This window comes from Felis catus, chromosome C1 (assembly GCF_018350175.1).
Source record: "Felis catus isolate Fca126 chromosome C1, F.catus_Fca126_mat1.0, whole genome shotgun sequence".
In the NCBI taxonomy this organism is placed as follows: domain Eukaryota; kingdom Metazoa; phylum Chordata; class Mammalia; order Carnivora; family Felidae; genus Felis; species Felis catus.
In genome coordinates, this window is record NC_058375.1 from 140667074 (window position 1) to 140692039 (window position 24966).

General features: G+C 34.6%; 1 long non-coding RNA gene across 1 annotated transcript in view; it reads left to right on the top strand.

The window, feature by feature from the left end:
- The window catches only part of LOC123379146, a 326735-nt gene extending 302246 nt beyond the window's left edge, over positions 1 to 24489 (top strand). Inside the window, exon 6 of the long non-coding RNA XR_006583198.1 lies at positions 22928 to 24489. This is a non-coding gene — a long non-coding RNA (uncharacterized LOC123379146). The remainder of the gene's footprint in view (positions 1 to 22927) is intronic.
- The last annotated feature ends 477 nt before the right edge of the window (positions 24490 to 24966 follow it).

The window sequence follows — 24966 nt, forward strand, 5'->3', positions numbered from 1 at the left end:
CTAACGTGGTATGCTTATTTTTGCTTTTGCCATCTGTTTTCTTTGTTTTGGGTTTATATTTTATTGTCATTTTGTTTTCTGTCTTTTGCCATATGAATTTTGTCTTTGCTAGTTACCCAGTAATTCAAAAATATATATTATATTTTTAATTAAACACGAATTTCTAAATAAATATTTCTGTATCAAATTAAAAAGAAATCCACAAGATGAGGAACTTAGCATATCATTATTCCTCCCACACCATAATTTCCAAGTATTTTCAATATAATATAGACTTTCAAACCATGAATACATACTACATGCCACATATTCTCCTTTAACAGCAAATTTTGGCACTGGTATTACATTTGGATCCAAACTTATAACAATTACTTGATTGTAAGTCAGTTTTTAGCTATTGTCAATGCTGATATCCAATTGTTTTATACCAAAAATTTTCCATTCTTGATGCTCTTACTAAAATAAGATTTGATTTTAATTTTTAGGGATGTTGTAAATAGGAAATTCTGTATGTAAAGTACAAACAGTGCTTGGCACAGGAGTAATTAATCACTTAAAATAATAATTTTATTTACTTTCTTATTATTTGGGAGACATGAAAGGACATTTTAAATTGGTAAAATAGTAGCTATTTAAAAACAATTAATAGAATTTTGTGTAATTTACCACATCAAAGATACATCTTTGGTAAGTTTCCCCCCAAAATGGAGAGAATAATTCCCATATCTTTGCATATATAAAATATTTTTTTCTATCATCTCAATGTACAACTTGGTTTTGTACAGATTTGTAGCATATATGTATTTTTTTTTACTTTTCACATTTTAATCTTGAATTTGTTTCTGCATTTAGTTTTTCAGAGGAAAAATAAGAGGTCGTCTAATTTTATGACCGTATGGTATGATAGTATGTTCTCTCCTCTCCACCTCTTCCCCCTCCCTCTCTTCCTTCTTCTTTATTCTCATCCTCTTCCACCGTCTGGTTGCTTATAGAATTTTTTTTTTACATAGTCTATGCTTTCATCTAAGTGTAAATATGTTTCTATTCATTGTGCCTGGGATATGGTTGGTTCATTCTGCTACTACCTGCATCTGTGGGCTGTTGCTGCATAAAGAAACCACCCTCAAAACTTAGAGAGTTAAAATAATAAGCATTTAATGATTGCTCAGGCATCTATGATTCATCTGGGTGGTTCTGATGATGGGAGCTAATATTGGCTGCTCTTCTTTAGCTGCTTGTGTGATGGAGATCAGCTAGCACATTCATTGGCAATTGGCCTCAGATACGATGATTTTTCTCTGATGTGCATCCTTCAGTTGGCTAGCTCAGGCTTGTTCACATGGTAGTGATGGAATATCAAGAAAGAGAATAGAAGGTCCCAAGGCCTCCTGACACCTGGCACATTGTTACTTATGCTACATGCTATTGGTCAAAGTAGGTTACAGGAGCATCTCATATTCAGGGTTGGGAAAATAGAATCTACCTATTGATGAGAGGGGTTGCAAAGGGCATAAATTTGAGGAGGATGGAGAATTGGAGACATTTTACAACTAATCTATCATGATACCAGTGTTGGACATTTTCTTCAATTTTGTCTTTGGTTATAATTTCTTTTCAATTACCTTTTGTTGTTATTGTTCCAAATTCAAAGAACATAACTGTTAGTTTAAATCTTTAATCTCCATTCTTCATTATCAATCATCCTTTTTTCTAGTCATGTCCCTCACTTTTCTTCTTGTCCTACATGCTAGGAAAAATTTTAAAAATCATTTCTGGTCACAGCTTAGATTTTCCACATGACAGTACTGTTCTTTTGTGGATCCAAATTCTGTCTCGGCGAACTCATTCTTATCTCATTCTATATCTTTCCCCCTACTTCTCTCATAAGTTTCCTTTCTCCCCCCAAGTCACAGGTCTTAAGTTTTAATTCAACTCCCAGCAGGTAAAAATTAGGATATTTATTAAAAATCCTGAGTTTCAGCTTCTTTAAATTAAAAGGTCTGGCAACAGTCCATCTCAGATCCTGCTTGTGACAACAGACTATGACTTTTGCCTTTAGATGGAACTTTTTCTCTCCAGTTTGCTGTAAACCCCACCACTTCCTGACCCTGAGACTAAGTTTCAGTTGTATTTTATTACTACACTTCTGATTTTTTTTTCTCATGCTAGTATTAAGTAGATAATAAAATTTCTTTATGCCTATTCTATACACATTTTTAAATTTTTTTTTTTTGAGAGAGAGAGAGTGTGTGCACAAGTGGGGAAGGGATAGAGGGAGAGAGAGAGAGAACCTTAAGTAGGCTCCACACTCAACATGAATCCCTACATGGGGTTCTATCCCAAAACCCTGGGATCACAACCTGAGCCGAAATCGAGAGTTGGACACACAACCAACTCAGCCACCCAGGCGTCCCCACACATTTTTTATTGAAAGGTGAAGAGGATGAAAGACAGTGAGAGAGTTCCTTGTTTAAGCAAAATATTATAGTGTAGTTTTTCCTGTGGTTTTGAAGAATATTCCTTCATGCATAATATGCAAACAAAGACTATGCGCTGAAAGTGTGTAACTTAAATTATATTTATAGAACAAATAGTGATAAGGACTAGGTAGAAAATCAAAAAAAGAAGCAAACTAAAACCTTAATAAAGTAAAAAAAATTTTTGACAAAAAAAGGTTATTTAGATGATGAAATTGCACCCAAATTAAAAGCTTTTCACAATAGCATGTTTATCTTTTTTAAAGTCCGTTGAATACAGTAAGAACTACATTTTCTAAACAGGAACAAGCATTCACATTTGTAAATACAACTAAAATACTATTGCTTGAAATGTTTAAGCTATGGTTTAGAAATTATAGGAAATATTAAAGAAGAAAATCCGAAAAATTTTCAGCATTTTTTCAATTTGTAGTTGGTGACAACACAGATAACAAATATTGCTTAGTGAGCTACCTCAGCAGTCTTGATGAAAATTTTGGGATGACCAACAAATTTTCGAGATTAAGCTATGATAGGCAAAATTCCAGAAAATGACTTATTTTTTATGTTTTCTGAAAAATTTTAGTGTTGTCTCAGAAACATCAATAAGCTTACCTACAAAGAATATTCCTGAGATGGCTAAAGTTGGTGTTCGACTTGTTTGAAAAGTTACAAAGTTGCATACCTGGTAGGAATATGAATCTTACATTTAAAAATCACACTATTTATTGGGATAAGTCTGGGCTACAATATTTGGGAATTGGCTACATAATGGACATAGTAATTCACATTGTAAACTGAAATCTTTCCCATATTTTGATCTTTGAACTGGATGCACAATAAGGAAATTGCTGTACTACACGAAGCTAGGTAGTAAGAGGACGAAAGCATTTTTTACACTATTGGGAAAAAATTAATTTGCTCATGTCTTCCAAGAAGAAAAATTCCTGTGGAGGCTTCTTAATGGAAAAATAGATCCACATTTTCTTTCCTGGTTTAAATAACCTAACAAGGGTTCTTTGAATATTTCTACACAAAGGAATTCATATTAATTACAAATGTTTACAATTTGATTTTCTCATTTATTTCTACTGAAAGCACGTTGTATTAGTTTCTGGTGGCTGTTGTAACAAATTACTGCAAATTTGGTGACTTAACAGAAAATTTATTCTCTCACAGTTCTGGAGTTCAAAATTTCAAAATCAGTTTTAGTAGGCTGAAATCAAAATGTCAGTGGGGTCATGTTCCCTTAGAAGACTCTAGGGGCGAATCTGTTCCTCATCTCTACCAGCTTCTGGTGGCCTCCCGCAAGCTTCAGGTTGTGGCTGCATCACTCCAATCTCTGCTCCTGTGATCACATGTCTCCTCTTTTTCCGTGTCTTTAGTCTTCCTCTGCCTCTCTTATAAGGATACACGTGAAGGCATTTAGGATCCAACCAGACAATCCAAAATAATCTCCCCATCTCAAGATTCTTAAAAGCTGCAGAGACACTTTTTCCAAATATAGTCATCTTCCAGGGGTTAGAACGTGTTATCTTTGGAGCCACCATTTAGCCCACTACACTTGTCTCTGGGAAATTCATTGTCTTTAGGAAATAAAAATATGGCCCATTTTTCCATGCTGAAATCCATTTCAATAAATAAAAATAAATTGCTGAATTACATTTCTGACATTAAAAAGAAAATGACTTTCAAAAAAGGTTTTATAGTTGCAGACCTTATGAAAATGAAGTAAAATTGATTAACTTTCTCAATCAATACTGATAGTCTGAATGAAGAAATACAACTGGAAATTGCTCAACTAAAGAACAAAACAGCACTGAAAATTAAATCTGTCACTGTTGGAATACTAGATTTCTGAAATATCTTAGGAGTAATTATCCTGAACATAAAAGGGACCATTCATGGAATCTTTCCATGTTCAAAGTATGTATCTTTGGAAACAGATGTTTTACAGTATGAAACAGAATAAAAATAAATATCATTCTCAGTTAACATTTTCTAGGATGAATTATTTATTGCATACCATAACTTGAATATTAGATCTCAATGAACATCTTGGTGTAGACGTAAATGTGTAGTTTCCAGTTAAAAATCAATGTAATGACAATGAAGAAAGAAAAACTTAATAAGTAGAAGTCTGTATTCAACTTCTATATTTAATTTTTTAAATTTGAAACATACTCCAGTAAAATGCATGGTTGAATTATCTTGTGTGCTTTTATAGGATAGTTTAACAAAAATATGGCAATCTTTATTATGTGTGTGGTAATTGATATTTTCACATATTCTGCCTTCTGACTTTTCTCACTTGTTACATTATCTGCCTATGTAGACTCTGTGTGGTTTTGAATTTGTATCTCCCTGGCTTGTGTCTTCTTCCTCATAGGTAAGATAAATTGTTTTAAAACACCTTTTCTGGTTCTTAAGAATAATTAAAATAAATTACTTTAAGAATTTAAAATAATATTAGTAATAAAAGAATATTTTTTAAACTTCAATTCCAGTATAATTAACATACAGTGTTACATTAGTTTCAGGTGTACAATATAGTGATTCAATAATTCTATACATTACTTGATGCTCATCATGATAAGTGTACTCTTAATCTCCTTCAACTATCTCCCCCATCCCCCCATCCACCTTCCCTCTGGTAACCATCAGTTTGTTCTCTACAGTTAAGTCTGTTTTTTGGTTTGTCTCTTTTCTTCTTTGTTCATTAGCTTTGTTTCTTAAATTCTACATATGAGTGAAATCATTTGGCATTTGTCTTTCTCTGGCTGACTTATTTTGCTTAGCATTATACCCTCTAACTCCATCCATGTTGTTGCAAATGGCAAGATTTCATTCATTTTTATGGCTGAATAATATTCCATTATGTGTGTGTGTGTGTGTGTGTGTGTGTGTGTATGCATGTATACATGCATACACGCGCACACACACACACACACACACACACACACACACACACCCCACATCTTTGTTCATTCATCTATCAATGGACTTGGGCTGCTTCCATTATTTGGCTATTGTAAATAATGCTGCAATAAACGTATGGGTACATATATCTTTCAAATTAGTGTTTTTGTATTCTTTGAGTAAATACCTGGTAGTGCAATTGCTGAATTATAGAGTAGTTTTATTTGTAATTTTGTGAGTGACCTCCATGTTTTGCCTGTGACTACCAGTTTGCATTCCCACCAGGAGTGCACTAGAGTTTCTTTTTCCCTACATCCTTGTCAACATTTGTTGTTTCTTGTGCTCTTAGTTTTAGTCATTCTAACAGGCATGAGGTTGTATCTCATTGTGGTTTTGATTTGCATTTCCCTGATGATGAGTGACATAGAGAATCTTTTCATGCATCTATTGGCCATTTGTATGTCCTGTTTGGAGAAATGTCTGTTCATGGCTTCTACCCTTTGTTTTTTTTGTTGTTTGTTGTTTGTTTTTGTTTTTGTTTTTGTTTTTTTAGAGAGAGAGTGGCAGAGAGGGGCAGAGAGAGAGGCAGAGAGAATCCAGATGCCCCTCTTCTGCCCATTTTTAAATTGAATTATTTATGGGGCACGTGAGTGGCTCAGCTGATTAAGCACTCAACTCTTTGTTTTGGCTCAGGTCATGATCTCACAGTTCTGTGCTGATAGCATGGAGGCTGCTTAGGCTTCTCTTTCTGTCCTTCTCTCTCTATCTCTCCCCTACTTGGGCTCTCCCTCTCAAAATAAATAAATAAACTTTAAATTTATTTATTTATTTATTTATTTATTTATTTATTTATTTATTTATTGGCATTGAGTTGTATAAGTTTATTATGTATTTTGGACACTAACTCTTTATCAGTTATGCCATTTATGAATATCTTCTCCCAGTCAGTAGGTTGTCTTTTCGTTTGTTGATTGTTTCCTTTGCCGTGTAGAAGCCTTTTATTTAGATGTAGTCCCAACAGTTTATTTTGGACATATCTAGAACAATGTTAAAATGTTGCTATGGCCACTATCAGATACATTACTGCCTGTGCTCTTTTATAGGAGTTTTATGATTTCAGTCTCATGTTTGTCCTTAATCCATTTTGAGTTTATTTTTGTGTATGGTGTAAGAAAGTGGTCCAGTTTCCTTCTCTTGCATGTAGCTGTCAAGTTTTCCCAACAGCATTTGTTGAAGAGACTTTTTTTTTTCCTATTACATATTCTTGCCTCCTTTGTCAAAGATTAATTGACAATATAATTGTGGATTTATTTCTGGGCTTCTATTCTGTTCTGTAGATCTCTGTGTCTGTATTTGTGCCAGGACCATAGTGTTTTGATTGCTACAGCATTGTAGTATATCTTGAAATCTGAGATTGTGATACTTCCAGTTTTGTTCTTCTTCAAGATTGCTTTGGGTATTCAGGGTCTTCCATGGTTCCATACAAATTTTAGAATTATTCTTGTTTCTTGAAGAATGCTGTTGGTATTTTGATAGTAATTGCATTGAATCTGTAGATCGCTTTGGGTAGTATAGACATTTTGAATGTATTTGTTCTTCCAATCCATGAGTATGGAATATCTTTTCATTTGTGCTGTCTTCAATTTCTTTCATCAGTGTTTTATAGTTCTCAGAGTGCAGGTCTCTTATCTCCTTGGTGAAGTTTATTCCTAGGTATTTTATTATTTTGGGTGCAATTATAAATGAGATATTTTTCTTAATTTTTCTTTCATTATTAGCTTATGGAAATACAAGGAGTTTCTCTATATTGATTCTACACCCTGTGACCTTACTGAACTTATCAGTTCTAGTAGGTTTTTTTTGTGGAGTCTTAGGGTTTTCTATATACAGTATCATGTTAACTGCAAATAGTGAAACTTTTACTTATTCCTTACCAATTTTTATGTCTTTTGTTCCTTTCTGTTGTCTGATTTCTGTGGGTAGGACTTCCAGTGCAATGTTGAATGAAAAGTGGTGAGAGTGGACTTCCTTGTCATGTTCTTGATCTTAGGGGAAAGGTGCTTAGTTTTTCACCATTGAGTATATATTAGCTGTGCGTTTTTCATATATGGTCTATATTATGTTGAGGTATGTTCCCTCAAAACCTACTTTGTTGAGAGTTTTTATCATGAAAGGATCTTAGGCTTTGTCAAATGCTTTTTCTGCATTATATTGAAATGATAATGGTTTTTCTTCTTTCTCTTGTTGATGTAATGTATCATGTTGACAGATTTATGAATATTGAACCATGCTTGAATACCAGTAATAAATCCCACTAGATGATACTGAATGATTTTTTAAAATGTATTGTTGGATTTGGTTTGCTAATATTTTGTTGAGGATTCTTGCATCTATGTTCATCAGACATACTGGCCTGTAGTTTTCTCTTATTTTTATTTTTTTGTTGTTGCTGTTGTTTTGTTTTGTTTTTGGTTTTGGTTTGTTTTTTTTTGTTATTGTTGTTGTGTCTTTAGCTGGTTTGGGTATCAGGATAATGCTGGCCTCATAAAATGAATTTGGAAGCTTCACTTCCTCATCTGGTTTTTGAATAGTTTGAGAAGAATAGGTATTAACTCTTCTTGAAATGTTTGGTAGAATTCGCCTGGGAAAGCGTCTGGTTCTGGACTTTTGTTTGTTGAGCGTTTTTTGATTGATGATTAAGTTTCATTGCTCATAATCAGTCTGTTCAAATTTTCTATTTCTTCTGGATTCAGTTTTGGCAGGTTATGTTTCTAGAAATTGATCCATTTTTTCTAAGTTGTACAGTTTGTTGGCATATAATTTTTCACCATATTCTCTTAATCCTTTGTATTTCTGTGGTGTTGGTTTTATTTCTTCTCTTTCATTTCTGATATTGTCTATTTGAATTCTCTGTCTCTCTATTATTTTGTTTTATTTTTTTATTATTTTTATTTATTTATTTTTTTCATAGGTCTGGCTAAAGTTTTTTCAATTGTGTTGATCTTTTCAAAGAACTAGCTCCTGGTTTAATTGATCTGTTCTATTGCTTTTTGAGTTTCTATTTCATTTATTTCTGCTCTAATCTTTATTATTTTCTTATTTGTGCTGGTTTGGGGTTTTGTTTGTTTTGTTTTTTCCTCCTTTAGGTGTAAGGTTGGGTTGTTTATTTGAGATTTTTCTTGCTTCTTGAAGTAGGCTTATATGGCTATAAACTTCCTTCTTAGAATACCTTGTTGCATTCCAAAGATTTTGGAGCATTGGGTTTTCATTTTCATTTGTCTCCATGTATTTTTTAATTTCTTCTTTGATTTCTTGGTTGATTCATTCATTGTTTAGTAACAAGTTATTTAACCTTCATGTATTTGTGTTCTTTCCAGATATTTCCTTGTGGTTGATTTCTAGTTTCATAGCTTTGTGATCAGAAAAATTACATGGGATAATTTCAATCTTTTGAATTTGCTGAGACTTGTTTTGTGGCACACTATATGATCTATTCTGGAGAATGTTCCACGTGCACTTTAAAAGAATGTGCATTTTGTTCTCTGAGGATGGAACGTTCTGAATATATCTCTTAGGTCAATCTGGTCCAATGTGTCATTTAAAGCCACTGTGTCCTTGATGACTTTCTGTTTGGATGATTTACCCATTGGTGTAAGTAGGTTGTTAAAATACTCTACTAATATTTTATTACTATTGATTACTTCTTCTATGTTTGTTATTAGCTGCTTTATGTATTTGGGTGTCTCCATGTTGGGTGCACAAATATTTTAAATTGTTATATCTTATTGTTGGATTGTCTCCTTTATGATTATATTGTGTACTTCTTTGTTTCTTATTACAGTCTTTGTTTTAAAGTCTGTCTTGTTCATTATAAATATTGCTACCCTGGCTTTCTTTTCACTTCCATTTATATGATAAATGCTTTACCATCCCTTCACTTTCAAACTGCATTTCTCTTTAGGTCTGAAATGAGTCTCTTGTGGGCAGCATATAAATGGATCTAGTTTGTTTATCCATTTTATCATCATATGTCTTCTGATTGAAGTGTTTAGTACATTTACATTCAAGTAATTAATAGGTATGTACTTATTGCCATTTTGTTACTTGTTTTCTGTTTGTTTTGGTAGTTCTCTGTTCATTTTTTCTCTTGGTTTCTTCTCTCATGGTTTTCTGGCTCACTTTAGTGATAAACTTGGATTCTTTTCTCTTTATTCTTTGCATGTCTATTACCAATTTTTGGTTTGTGGTTACCATTAGATTTATATATGACATCTTATGCATATAGCAGTCTATATTAAGTTGATGGTCACTTAAGTTTGAACCCATTCTTTACTCCTCTCCCCACACCCACACATTTTAGGTATATGGTGTCATAATTTATATCCTTTTATTTTGTGAATCCCTTGACTTGCTTTTATATATATACTTTTTTTTAATGTTTATTTTTGAGAGAGAGAGAGAGAAAGACATAGTATGAGTGGGGGGTAGGCAGAGAGAGAGAGGGAGACATAGAATCCAAAGCAGGTTCCAGGCTCCGAGCTGTCAGCACAGAGCCTGATGCAGGGCTCAAACTCAGGAACTGTGAGATCATGACCTGAGCCAAAGTCGGATGCTTAACCAACTGAGCCACCCAGACTCCCCATATATATACTTTATTGTGCTTCCTACCTTCTTACTCTTACTTGAGATCTCTCCTTTATACTCAAAAAAACCCCATTGACATTTCTTGTAGGGCTTGTTTAGTGGTAATTAATTCCTTTAACTTTTGTTTGTCTGGGAGACTATCTCTCCTTCTTTTCTGAATGACAGCTTTGCTGGATAGAGTATTCTTGGTTGCAGGGTTTTTTGCTTTTAGCACTTTGAGTATATCATGCCACTGTATTCTGGCCTGCAATGTTTCTGTTGAAAAGTCAGCTGATAGCTTTATGGGGTTTCCTTTGTATGTGACTTTTCTGTTACTGCTTTTAAAATTCTCTCTTTATCACTACTTTTTGCCATTTTAATTACTGTTTGTCTTGGTATGGACCTCCTTGGGTTGATTTTATTGGAGACTCTCTGTGCCTTCTGGATTTCCTTCCCCAGCTTCAGGAAGTTTTCAACTATTATTTCTTCAAGTAAATTTTCTTCCCTCTTTTCTCTTTCTTCTCCTTCTGGGATCCCTATAGTGCAAATGTTACTACTGTTAATGGAATCACTGCATTCCCTAAGTCTATCTTTATTCATCCTTATTTTTTTCTCTCTCCTGTTTGGCTTTATTGTTTTCCATTACTCTGCCATCCAGAATGCTGATTCATTCTTCTGTTTTCTCTAGTCTATTCTTTATGTCATCTAGTATATTATTAATTTCAACTATTGAGTTCTACATATCTGGTTCTTTTTTGTTTTCCATCTCCTTATTGAGGGTCTCACTGAGGGCCTCAACTCCACTCTTTTCTCAAGTCATGAGTATCTTTATGACCATTACTTTAAATTCTCAGTTAGACATGTTACTTATCTGCATTTCATTTAGCTATCTTGCTTGATTTTGTCCTGTTCTTTCACTTGGGATATATTCCTCTGTCTCCTTATTTTGTTTACCTCTCTGTATCTGTTTCTATGTGATAAGAAAGTCAGCTATGTCTCTTGCTCCTGAAAGTAGTGTCCTTATGAAGAAGAGGTCCTATAGTTCCCTGTCCCCTGTTCACCTGAACCTGGCACTACGGGGTGTCTCCCATATGTGTTGTATGAACCCTACTGTTGTGGCTAAGCCACATTTCCCTTCAGTCCAGTAATCTGCAATGGCTCTCTTTGCCTGTTGTGGGCAGGGTTTAGTCCCTTTGTTATTAGTGGGCCAGTCTGGGGCTGACTTGGGCTTGAGTTGGGTCAGAGCAGATATTTGCCAGGGATGCAGTAGCACCAAACTTCAGGGTGCTTTCCCTGTTTTGTCCCTTGAGAAGCTTTCATTGGTGGACAGAGCCTGCAGTCAGACCCAATATCTTCCCCCAGCCCATTGCTGGGGACAGAATCAGAATAGTTTGTGTGGTTATCTTCCCCCACTACAAAGTGACTTCTGTCATTTTGTAGTGGTGCTGGCTACTGTCAGCTTGCACACTGCCACACTTGTAGCACCACTTTGGATGGGCTCTGGCCAAGGGCATTTGGAGGGGGCAGGACCATAGGAGAATGGTGAGAAGAGGCAGGGTGCACTCTACCAAGCTAGGTGGTGAGTGCTGACACTGCACTGGTTCTCACAGGTATCTGTGTGCTGTGCCTAGGCTGGGGGATAGGGGAAGGCAATGCCATCTTCCAGCTCCTTTGCTTATAGAGAAGCCTGCTAAGGCCCCTGCCCCTCCAGCATATGCTCTGAGATGAGTAAACAAGTCTCCCTCTAGTATACCCCAGACTTTTTTCAAAATGTTGTTTCTGTATCTCTGTGGGGCTGTTTGTTGTGCTGTCTCTTTATGGGTGGGGACTCAGTTTCCTCTCACCCTCCTGGCTATTCCAGAGCCAAGTAGGCTAATTTTTAAAATTCCAGGTTATAAACTATGCTGATGGTAAGAACTTGTGAACTTTGGCCCCTCTGGTTTTCAAAGCCAAATGTTATGGGTATTCATGTTCCTTGTACAGGTTCTTTGTGCATGGGCTGCTTTGTGCAAGGGTCTTTTTCTCTACCTTCTCTGTGCCCATGACATCCCTGTCTCCTGAAGATAGTCCCATGGGTCTGTTTAGTTCCAGACTCATATCTTTTTCCATGTGGCCTCCTCTCTACATTTAGCCGTGGTGAGTCTATTCTGCCAATCTTTGGGTCCTTTTCTGGTGTGTGTGTGTGTGTGTGTGTGTGTGTGTGTGTGTGTGTACACTGATGAGGTGTTATATGCCTGTATCCATGGGATGAGAAGAACTTTGGATCTCCCTGCCATCTTCTTCATAAGTCCAGTTCTTAAGAATAACTTTAAGGGTTTTTTTTTTCTTCCTCAGTTTACTGTAGTCCTATGTTTAAAGGCAATGCTAGCTGCTGCATAAATCTCTATGCCTCAGTGGCTTAACAAAATAGAAATGTGCCTCAGTCACATAAACAAAATGGATATTTCTGATGGGTGGGTGTCTTCCCTACAAGGAGTGATACAGGGACCGTTTCCTTCCATCTTTGGGCTCTAATGTTTTCAAAACAATTTCCACATTGCTGCAGAAGAGGAGGAGGAAGATATGGGAGGTTTTCCAGGCCAGTCCGGGAAAGTGGTGACCCTCTTTTCTTTTACATCTTACTTTCTAGAACTCTCTCACATGACCACTCTTAAATGCAAGGAAATGTGCAAATTTTCATCTAGCTCTCCTCTTAGTAAGGAGAAGAAATGGACTGGTGAATATCCCGCTGTCTGTCCACAACTTTTTTCCCTCATCTAAGAACAACTAGAACAGAACAAAGAAACAAAGAAAAAAAAAACCTAGAAATAAAAACAGTAGTTCAGTCTTCAATGAAACAAGAAAATGACCAAATCATAAATCATAAATTTTATATCATATCTGATCAGTGACACTACAGAGACCAAAACTGGCAAGAATGCTAAGAATTGATCCATACTTTTAAGGTCTTAGATTGGGCCTCATGCTTTCCTGAAAGAAGTAGTCACAACAACCAAAAGCATAGAATCGAATGACAAAATTTAGGGTCAAGAACAGGCATTGAAGAAAATGTCCCTGTAGAAACCCAGTTCATTCTGCCTGATGGCAAGAGACGAGCAGCTGCAGTAGATATTCATTAATAAACAATTTTTATTGCTAACCCTGCTTCCTTTAAGGAAACCACAGGAAATGAAGTAAATATTTTTTTGGAAGTAAAGTAATCATAAATAAATGGTAATGCAAACACATATGACAAGAATAGAGGAGTTTCTCAAAGAAAAAGAAGGGTTCAAATAGAGGAGTCTCACTTTTCTCAAACAAATTATAGGCAACATAATTGCTTTTTTTCTTTGTTTTTAGTGATTAATGATTATGTTTGGGGGAACATGGTAACAATCTCTGTGGGACATTTGCCTTAAAATATGTGTTTATTAAACACTAACCTCAACAGGATAATACATTTTCATTGATGCCTTCACATTTAAAAAGTGAGTAAAACTGATACATTGTTAATATTCTCAATTCATCACTTTATCAAAACTAACTCCTTTTCCTCTTTCACTTTTATTGAGATATATTTGACCCAGAGCACTGTATAAGCTTAACGTGTATAGCATAATGACTTGATGTACATATGCTGTGAAATGATTGACACAAGTTAGTTCAAATCTGTCATCTCATACAGATTTTTTTTTTTTTAGTTTTTCCTGGTGATGAGAACTCAGGATTACTCTCTTGGTAACTTTGAAATATATTATATGGCATGTTAGCTAAATAGTCATCATGTTGTACATGACATCCCTAGTACTTATTTATCTTATAATGAAATTTATACCTTTTCACCACTTTCATCCAAATACCCTCTCGCCCCCACCTGTGGTAACCATAAATCTGATCTTTTTTTCTATGAGTTTTTAAAAATATTTCACATGGGGGCGCCTGGGTGGCGCAGTCGGTTAAGCGTCCTACTTCAGCCAGGTCACGATCTCGCGGTCCGTGAGTTCGAGCCCCGCGTCAGGCTCTGGGCTGATGGCTCAGAGCCTGGAGCCTGTTTCCGATTCTGTGTCTCCCTCTCTCTCTGCCCCTCCCCCGTTCATGCTCTGTCTCTCTCTGTCCCAAAAATAAATAAACGTTGAAAAAAAAATTAAAAAAAATATTTCACATGTATGCAAGAGATCATACAGTATTTGTCTTTCTCTGACACATTTCACTTACTATAATATCCTCAAGTCTATTCATTTTGCTACAAATGATAGGATTTCCTTCTTTTTTATTTTTTAATTTTTTAATGTTTTTTTTTGAGAGAGAGAGCATAAGCAAAGGAGGGGCAGAGAGAGAAGGAGACACAGAATCCGAAGTAGGCTCCAGGTTCTGAGCTGTTAGCACAGAGCCTGATGTGAGTCTTGAACTTGCAGACTGTGAAATCATGACCTGAGCCAAAGTCTGACGCTTAATCAACTGAGCCACCCAGGTGTCCCAGGATTTCCTTCTTTTTTAAATGACTGAATGGTATCCCACCATGTACATATATCTATATAGATACTAATGTATTGTATCACTTTTTCTCATTACTTTTTAGAAGGGAACTTTAACAGCAGGTTAAAAGTTTCTGGCAAGAGATTATACAACAACAGAAAAATATGAAAAATTGGTAGGACTTAGCAAAGAAATGAAATACAATGGAATGGAATGAGATACAATTGAAGCATACAAGATAAAAACAGTTCTGATATTAAAGTCACACTTAAAGTAACAAAAATAGAATCAACATGACTAAAAACACCATGGACATAGTAACACATGAGATCCTGAAGATGAAGACAAAAGTAATGGGAGAGAAAAAAATAATCCAAGTTATAGTATAAGAAAACTCTACTGAAATAATAATAGAGAGGAATCTGTAAATATTAAAGGCTAAGCCTGCCATCCAAAAAGTATTCATTGTGAATTCCTGAACTTAATGATTTTTTTTTAAAAAGCTGTATAGGAATCCAAGCAGTAAAGGGAAATAATGTACAAGGAAGAAATGGGGTCATCCTCAGACTTCTTACACAGCCACATTCTCAGCCACAAGATAGGTACCGGTGTCTAAAAATTATGGGAGAAAGCATGACCCAGTAAATTCATACCTCAACTAATTTTATAAAGGCAACAGGAAGACATTCTCAAGCATGGCTGCAATCAGGAATTAAGACAACTGTGAAGATCTCTTGAAAAAAATGAGAAGATGATAAAATTCAACTTATCAAGAGATACATTAAAATCAAGAATTTGAAAAGATGTGGTTTAAAGACTGGTATTGTACTAATGTTGAATAATTAATGTATTCCTGTATTAGGTTTGCTGTTGTGATAAACAATATCTACATGTCAGGGGCTTAACCAAACAAGGCTTATTTTTTCCCATGTAATATGTCTTTGAAGGTCAGCATGAGCTTCATCTGTAGATAGGGAGCTGACAGAAGCTGCATCAGCTCTGAGCTGTACCATCTGGAACATGCATCCTAAGCAGTTGTTAAGGTGTGAGACAAGAGAAAGGAATTGAACATAGTCTTGTCATTGCCTCAGCCCAGGATTGACATGTGTCACTTTGCTCAGAGTTCTTGGACAGAAATAGTCAACAGCCCCCTGCAAGGAGGCTGGGAAATGGAGGCACAGCAATGAAATATTTGATGCCATTATAGTTTCTTCTACAGTTGGCGAGCACAGAATTTACTTAAAAATACATTTAAGAATCAATAACTAGGAATTATGGCAAGAGAACAGAATACAAATCTTGTAGAAATAGCAAACAAAAGTGGAGAGATAGGGGAATGGAATTGGGGGAACGTGGAAATGTGCTAATATTTTTATCAGGATAAAATAATGTTTAAGGTTGGAACATATAAAACTATGAATAATTCCAATTATTTAATGTTGTCATATACATACTTTTTTTAACTTTAGAAATATTTTAGGAACCAATATCCTTAGCAATGAAAAAACATTTATCAGAATGTGAACATTTCCTTCAATGCCACTTGCTCCATTTTTGCTTTTAAATTCTAAGAAAATTAAGGATAATGCATGTATTTAAAATAACGTTTATCTTACCTCATTTAAAAATTATTTCTTTATATATGCGTATCCATTTCTCTTTCTTCTGAATATACTCCTAAGGAAAATGTTTGGTTTGATCTTCAAAGTTAACAATGCTTGTTTTCAGTTCATGGAATTTAATTTTTTTATATTAGTCCTTTTCAGTTTTATTTGGAATAAATTTTAAAAAATGAGAATGTATCATTTCTACTTCAGAATGTGAGGTCACCATTTTTGAGGAAATGTTAGTGTAGATTTCTAGTTTTTAACTTATAAATTTGAAAAGAGTGTACACACATATGTTGGGACATATATGTCTGTAGATATAGATATACATAGATATGGATAACAGAAACATAATAAATGTATAGGTTGTTTACAGAAGGATTTTTGGAGTATATAAGTAAAATATAGAACAGCAGCGACAATATGATCTATTTGGAGATTTTCATGTGTGTGTGTGTTTTATGTGCCTATAGAGGCATTAAAGCTATTTGGCAGACTATCAAAATGTTGAATGATTCTCTCTGGGTGTTAAGGTTATACACAAATAGTATTTTTTTCTCATTTGCCTTTCCTAATTTTACAAATTAGCATGAATTACTTGTGCAATTAAAAGATTTTTTGAAAAAAAAGTATCAATTTATATTCCTGGAGAGGTTGAGAAAAATATCTATGGTTTTAAGAAGTGCTTGGTTTCCTACCTACTTTGTACATAAAAACTTGCAAAGGTAAATTAGGTAAATTAACCTGGTTCCCTGGTGTTGTAAATAATTAATGCTTTTACACGGGTGAAGCAAAAAATTGCATAGCAAATAAAAGTGTTAGAACTCTCTGCAGAAAGTTTCCATTTTCTTTATGCTTTTCTTAATAGAAAATGTTTTAGTTGATATGAATGAGCAAGGAAATTTTCCCAGCTGTTCAGTACCAAAAAATTCTATGAAATCTCATCAGGCCAACCTATTTGTTCTCCTTTTCATTTCTATTGCACTGTGGTTTGCATTATTATTTACTAACTACATTACAGTTTGCATCTCTCTTCAACTATGTCCAGCTTTTTTTCACGTGAGGATTTCTTTTTTTGTCAAATGCTAGTAATTCATTCATCCAATTTCTGTGTGAAGGATGTATAGCTACATAGCAATCTCAAAGCCGAGGGAGAATGTCAAAGGTGTTTCTTAATCTGTTTTACAAATGATTATAACAGCTGAGAAATAAGTCAAGGACAGGAAATCACCTTCTTCAACTAAGAATTTATTGTCCATTTAGGTCTAAGAAAAATCTTAGCCCGGTGGGGATGGTTACATTTTCTTTTATTTTATGGTTAGAAGATTTAGAAGAGACACGCAAAAGACAAGTGTTGAGAGTATTGTATGAACATTTCCAGTTTAGACAGCTGGGGTTTTTAGAGGAATACTGCTATAGGAAGACATGGAAATAGCCAGATAAATTCTATTTGGAATTTGTGGGTTTTTTTTTCTCTTGAAAGGCTTTATTATTTAATGATTTAAGATGGTATCATGTGGTATTAGATAGAGCCTTTACTTTCCACACATGAGACAAGAAGCAATAATACAGAAATGCATCATAGATATGGGAAAGAAAGTTTTATTTTTATAAGATTGCTTTTTATGGATGAAAAGTATTCTTGGAATATGACATATATTTAAATATAAACATATGTAAATTGTCTGTCTTTGAAAATTCCAAAAATTGGTAATTTTATGAACTCTAGGCTAAGAGGGTTTTTTTTTGGTTTGTTTGTCTCGTTTTTTGTTTTTTGTTTGTTGTTTTTCCCACAAAAGGAAGTGGGATTTGTGTGTTTCCCTTCAAATCCTTTCAACCCTACTTTGGCTCCAGCCATTGCTGCCCCAACTAGTTCCACACCTGCTTTGACCAGCTTTGCACAGGTGTAACATGGCAAAATCTTTCTTGGACCTACACAATGCATCTACCTATCACCTGCCCCAGGGCTTCTCCAATAAAGTGATATGGGATACCTGGAGGAATTCATCTGGCACTCAGGCATATACAACAGGATGCTAATGTCCAATGGTCACCCTTGATGAGTAGAAGATAGAATCCAAAGGGTAAATGTGTTTGCCTTCATTCTCTCAAAGGACAGTTCAGAGACTTACCAAATAATGCTTCGCAAAGGGTCTGATTGGCTCCTTGCAGTGGTGTCGAGTAAAATTGGCAGATTGTCCTTTCCTTTTCACTTGCCCTTTTCCTTATTCTTCCCCTCTGAGGCCACTTTCCAACTAAAGTGTCTACATTCAAAACTTTGGCTCAGGCTGTGTATTTGAAGAAACCCAGATTAAAACAGAGATACCAAAAGCAGTCCCAGAAAGCTATCAGGATGGGATTTTGGAACTGGCAATAAGGACCAATTGCTGACTGTAAGAGATATGGGCCTAACCTCTTAGGAGTTTTTCACATATTTGATGATAATTCTTTTAAAAAACTCACAATATTACTAATAAATTATATAACAATGATATACATTTCTAGTCTATCAATAATAAAAATGTATCCACTATGCTAGAACAAAACACTGAAATAGCTTTCTATTTTGTCTGTAGAAAAGTTTACAGAATTATCATGTGAAGAAGCAATCCAAAAATATGCTGCCATAAAAAGTAAGATTAGGGGCGCCTGGGTGGCTCAGTCGGTTAAGCATCCGACTTCGGCTCAGGTCATGATCTCACGGTCCGTGAGTTCAAGCCCCGCGTCGGGCTCTGTGCTGACAGCTCAGAACCTGGAGCCTGTTTCAGATTCTGTGTCTCCCTCTCTCTCTGACCCTCCCCCATTCATGCTCTGTCTCTCTCTGTCTCAAAAATAAATAAACATTAAAAAAAATTAAAAAAAAAAGTAAGATTAATAGTAAGATTATAGAGGTGTGGTTGGGCGTAAATATTGTAGGGTTTTTTTCTGGTGTTTTGTGACACTATTTCAGGAGTTGATAAGTGCACTGAGCTGGTCTAATTTGAATCTCAGATCTTATGATAGTGATAGGTCATTTTTGTTGGATTCAAAGATGGAAGAATATTGCCCTTGCTACTGTTTTGCAACCATATGGAGGTTAAATAATGGAGCCAATACTGAACAGGTAATGCCTGAAAATTAAAAGAGATGATTTGAATCCTGGAATAAACCATATCTGAAACTACTGTTCCATAGCATGAGGCAATAAATTTTCCTTTTTTAAAAACAAGTTTGAGTTGGGTTTTCCATTACTCACAACAGAAAGCAAAGATAACAGGCATCGCTGTCCTCTTGAATACAATGAAAGGCAAAGCCTCTGGCTTTCTGATATAAAAACCTTATCTAATAATTTCCAGTGTTATTTCAAACATGGTCCATAAGATCCTGAATAAATCTTACTTATTCTTCCTTTCTTAGCTTTCTCATCATTGCCTCAGGGAAAACTTTTCTGGTCTCCCTGATTTGCATTCTCATAGCAACCTGTATTGCCTTTTCATATTTAGATAGGGAGAGAGAGAGGCAGAGTGAGAGGGAGAGAGAAAGAGAGAGAGAGAGAGGGAGAGAGAGAGAATTCATTTTTTAGTGTCTTTCCCACAAGACTTTAGACTCAATGAGTGAGTCTCAATGTCTACTTTTATTTCCAAAGTTTTATCTCTAGCACCGAGCCCAATGTCTAATACGGAAAGAATATTACTTAGCTGAGAAAATAGTGTCTGATGGAATGATGTAATGATTGAACTCATATAAACATGAAAAGCTAAAATCTTACAATTGCTCTGTCTATAAGTACATGACTACATACATATTTATATACATTTACATATATATGTGTGTATATATTTGTGTATGTATGTGTATACATATATATGTATGTATATATATGTGTGTGCATGTTCACACACACACATATATGAGAATGTAGAGGGCAGATTTAGATAGGACTGAATCCCATGTAACAGCCACAGGGCTTAAGATCCCTTCTAAACCCATTTAATCTTAGAATGGAGTAGTTAGTGGAACAGATGGCAGAAAAAGGGGAATGTATGCTCTGAATGCGATCAGCCAATATTTATTTTATTTTATGTTGAATTATTTTGTTTCTATACAAATTACATAAGAAAATGCTTATACTAGGTTTGTATAATATGCATGATGAAGATAGCTAAACATTTGAGGTAAGAATAAGTCACTAAAGTTCGGTTCGTAAAGAATTCAGAATGACATAGAAGTGATCTCTTGGGTGATTGTGGATATCATAGGATAGAGTTCCATAGAAAAAAGAGATTAACTGCCTATAATGATAAACTGATTACAACCCAGAGAAGTGAGAACCCACCCCATCTCTCTGGTAGCTGAGAAAAATTCCTGTGATTCTCCAGAATTGCCTTTCTCCCAAAAAATTTCTATCCTAATGAAGCCATAGGAGTTAGGACATTTACTCTGAACCTGGAAATAAGACAAAAGAGAGTACAGCATACTTTTTCAATGACATACTCACACATTTTGTTAACAGATCCTCCCTTGAATTATTTGATTCTTTTGGAGTGTATAACTGTGAAGCTACATGTTACTTGGAGACTTTTTTCCCTACAGAAAAGATCACCCCAAAGGTCATGGTCTCATTGTCCTTTTGGAACTGAACAAGCTTTGAGTCTTACCTAAACAACCAATGTTCATATTTTTAAATATCTATATAACTGGTTCCTCAAATGTTCTCTGAACCAGCTTTACTATCCTACTAGCCATATAATACATGAGTTAGCGATCAGTTGTACATCTTTTGTATAAAAGACATGTCTTTAATTTTTTGAAAATCATCCATTGACAGAATCTATGCTCATTCATGTTTATGTAGCCTGACAGTTTTGAGAAATACGTAAGCTGTCAATACAGCCATTTTGGAATTCTCTTTACTTCCATTGACTACATGAGAAAATGTTTCAGTTTTTTAAATCCACTAGAGCCATTTTTTTCTTTACAATAAGTGAACTTTATAAACTGGTTCTTCCATATAACAGAGCTGCTCTCTTTTCACTGAGACTGGTTAAACTTTGCAAGCAGTGCCCACACATTCCACCCTTACATAATAGAGTTTGACGCATCATATGATCCTAACGGCCCTCAGGCGCAAGCTGTAGGTGTTGGCAACTTCAAGTGTTTGGATACTTTCAGTCTCTCATTCCCCCACTTTGGTATTCTTTTTCAACTTGTGTAAGATCAGAAACCAGTAGGCAGCTCAAGGAAATGACTTAGTAAGTGTTTGGAACCACTTGTTTCTAGAAATGAGGAAAGCAGTGCGCGATGTGATGGGGCGCCAACAGGGGTGAATTGTTACTGTGGTGGGAGGCCCAAGGGGGTGGTATTAACAATGTCTTCTAAAGCCATCGTTTTGGCACCTCTGTCCCTATGAAGCCAGTGTACCATCTGGCAGTCAGGCATGGTGCCATTTTAGCAGATGGGACCAAGTAGAGGAGGCTCAGAGATCATGTATTACTACCAGCCATGGTACTGGGCAGAGTTTTCAGTAGATATACTCAACCAACATTTTTTTCACCTATCTTCTAGTTCCTCAGTGAAAGGAGATGCTATTTCTATTCCTTCTTTTAAGGGAAGAAAAGACAAGAAATGGTTTTCTCCTAGGAGTCTGGTGCTATCAGAGTATGAGTTGGTGCCAAATCTTACACATGCTACATTATTCACACAGCTTTAGCAAAATGACTCTTTTTTTTTTTAATATTTCCCTTTCAAAACAGTTTACCACAGCCTAGTTTTTAGCCTCATAATTTGGTGCTTGTATGGAATCTTTTGGATGTGATTTAGAAGCAAAACAGATTGAGTCACGTTTCCCCTTTTGATGTCCTAGAAAGACTTGAATTGAGAGAGTAAACGCTATCCATCAGTCATTGTCCCCTTGGAAAAGTTTTAGTGGGCACTTGGTTTAGACATAATAATATTATAATTCAAAGGAGTAAATGATAAAATTCTTGCCCTCAAGAAATTTGTCTGTTTGTTGGGGAGATAAAACACATATGTAAAATGACAACATTTCTTTTTTCATCATAAAAGTAATTAATAATTGGAATAGAGCGTTTGGAAAATACAGACATATGGAAGAAAAGCAAAAATCATTCATAGCCTGCCTTATCACACAGAAACAATTCTTGCTATGCTTTGGGACACTCATACCCAGTGTTTTTTTTTTCTTTTCCTTTTTCAATGCATATTTTTTATTTGGTTAAATATATTTTATTATGACCATATATTTTATTATGGTCATATTGTATATATCCAGCTTTTGATACTGCTCTTTCTTAATATGCTTTATCATATATGCTTAATAATCTTAATTAATGTTATAATAAGTACTTTATAAATATCATTTTTAAAGATTGTATATCAAGTGAATGTACTAGAGTTTTTATTACAATTTCTCTCTTTGGGGGCCTTGTAATTGTTTCCAATTTTTTCAGTTAATAGATATAGGACTTCAATGAACATCTTTATAAATAAACTTGTTTCTGCTTTTAGGATTATATTCTTTGAAAACATTCCAGAAGTAGACTTTCTGAATCAAAGGGAATAAATATTTATTAATGATTTGCCACATATGATCAGTATACATTGTTTAATAGTTATTGAATATACATTTTGTTTTAGGCATTATATGAGGTATTTGTGTTCACAGATCTTTCCTTAACATTCATAACCACTATTCTCAGTAGATATTTTAATTCCAGTTTAATTGACAAACCACTAAGATAAATGTGTCATATAGCACCAGTCATGAGTGCAGATTCAAGGAATAAGAAATTTGTCTTTTGCCTCTTAATCCAATTCTTACTCCACCACACTACATGATTCCTTTAGATTGAAGATGTTCCAAGAAGAGTGAGCTTATTTTTCACCTACTTCAAAAATCATCAGAACAGTTTAACTATGGACGAGCATGGACTTCCAGCAGATTCCTATGTCTGTGTGTGAAATCTGAGAGCTTCTGCCTCCCTAAAGGTATCTCTCTCCAGTTTTCTAAAACCTATCCTTTCACCAGGAATAATGCTGACAGAGGGAGGGAAGAATTATGTGTGGAAACAAATAATTTGCTGTTTGGGGAGCTCACTTTGATTAATCTTTCTATTTTGCCATCTGGTGGTTTTGAAACAAACACAAGTGTGGGAAATCTACAATGATGTGAATTTTGAATATTTCAACTCAAGTCTGAGTTTATTTTCTATATTTCAGGTTTTTAAAGAAAACACTTCAGAAGGATATATTTTATCTATTAGTTTCATTATTTGTCATATTTTAATGTGTTTTATGTGTACATGGCCATTTTCCCACCTCACTGTAAGTTCCTTGAAGTTAAGAATTAGATCTCATATACAATTCTTTATAAGAATCTCTAAGAACTGCCCATAAGATGGCATGAATTATTTATAAGTTATAAATTATCTTTCTCTGGACAGAAAGGCAGATAAGTGTTGTTCTACTAGTCTCCTTTTTAAAGTGTTCAGAATAAAAAACAATTATTCTTGTCATGTTTGTAGGTAGTCCTAAAAAAAATCAGAATGCAGAAATATTCGAATATATTTTCAAAATAAAGAAGCATTACAGATAATATTTATTTGTAGTAATTTATAATTTTTCTATCTCATGGGATTTATATTGCCCTTGGACATCTCATAGCATTAGTCTGGTGTTTTGATAACACTCAGAGGGCCAGCTGTCATGAGTTTACTGCATTATTTTGTTTGGAGCCATTTTATGTAATTTATGATTTATTTCACAGACCAATCTGTTGAAAAGCATTATTGGTGTAGAATATTACAGTACCAAAACCCACCATAGTAAAAGATAATTCTGCAAATAAACTATTTAGACATTTTGTCTCAATTATAGAAATTATATGAACTAAGAAATATGTAGGTATGTATTGATGGATCAGAAATTCCATTGGAAATAAAATGAAATAAAAAATTATTCATTTCTCAAGTGGGATAAATTTATACTGGTCATTACTCTTCCGTGACAAAAATAGCCACAAGCTTCAATTTTTAATGGGCTTGACAGAATAGCTCCCTATCCTACTAATTTTTTAAAAAATTAACCAAAAATATAATTTTCCTACTGAGAGAGAAGATTTTTGCTCACATTCTTGTAACTGAAAGTAAAACTTGGGATATAGATTTTGGTCTAAATGATTCATGATCTGAAAAAAGAAGAAAACACAATAGGGTTTTCTTCGAGACGAAGAAGCTAAGTGCTAGTAAAGAAGGACATGTACACATACATTAATACACTGCCTCTCCATCAATGTCACATTTGTTCTTGATTGTACACCAAGTATCACTGATGAGTGCAGAGAAGTCAAGCAAAATACTTGTTCAAACTGTAGTGCATCTTCTTTGTTACAATCTACTTGTCTAGTACCTATTCATATGTGCCTAATATATGGATTTATTTAATAACATTTGTAAATGTTGTTGTTGCATTCATTGAATAAATTTAATTTATTACATTAATTTATTTAATTAAATGAATTTAATTTATTGAATTAATTTAATGAGTTTCAGAAATGTAATTAATTTAATTAATTCATGTATACCTAATATAAGTATTTATTTAATAACATTTATAAATGCTATTGTTGCATGCTTATAATCTGATAAGATAATCTTTTTAGTGTATTGTTGCATGTGGTTTGCTAATATTTTCTTGAGGACTTTGCATCTATATTCATCAGGGGTATTGGCCTGCAGTTTTCTTTTTTTGTGGTGTCTATCTGGTTTTGATATCAAGGTAATGCTGGCCTCATAGAATGGATTTGAAAGCTTTCCTTCCTCTTCTATTTTTTAAATAGTTTGAGAAGAATAGGTATTAACTCTTCCTTAAAAGTCTGGTAGAATTAA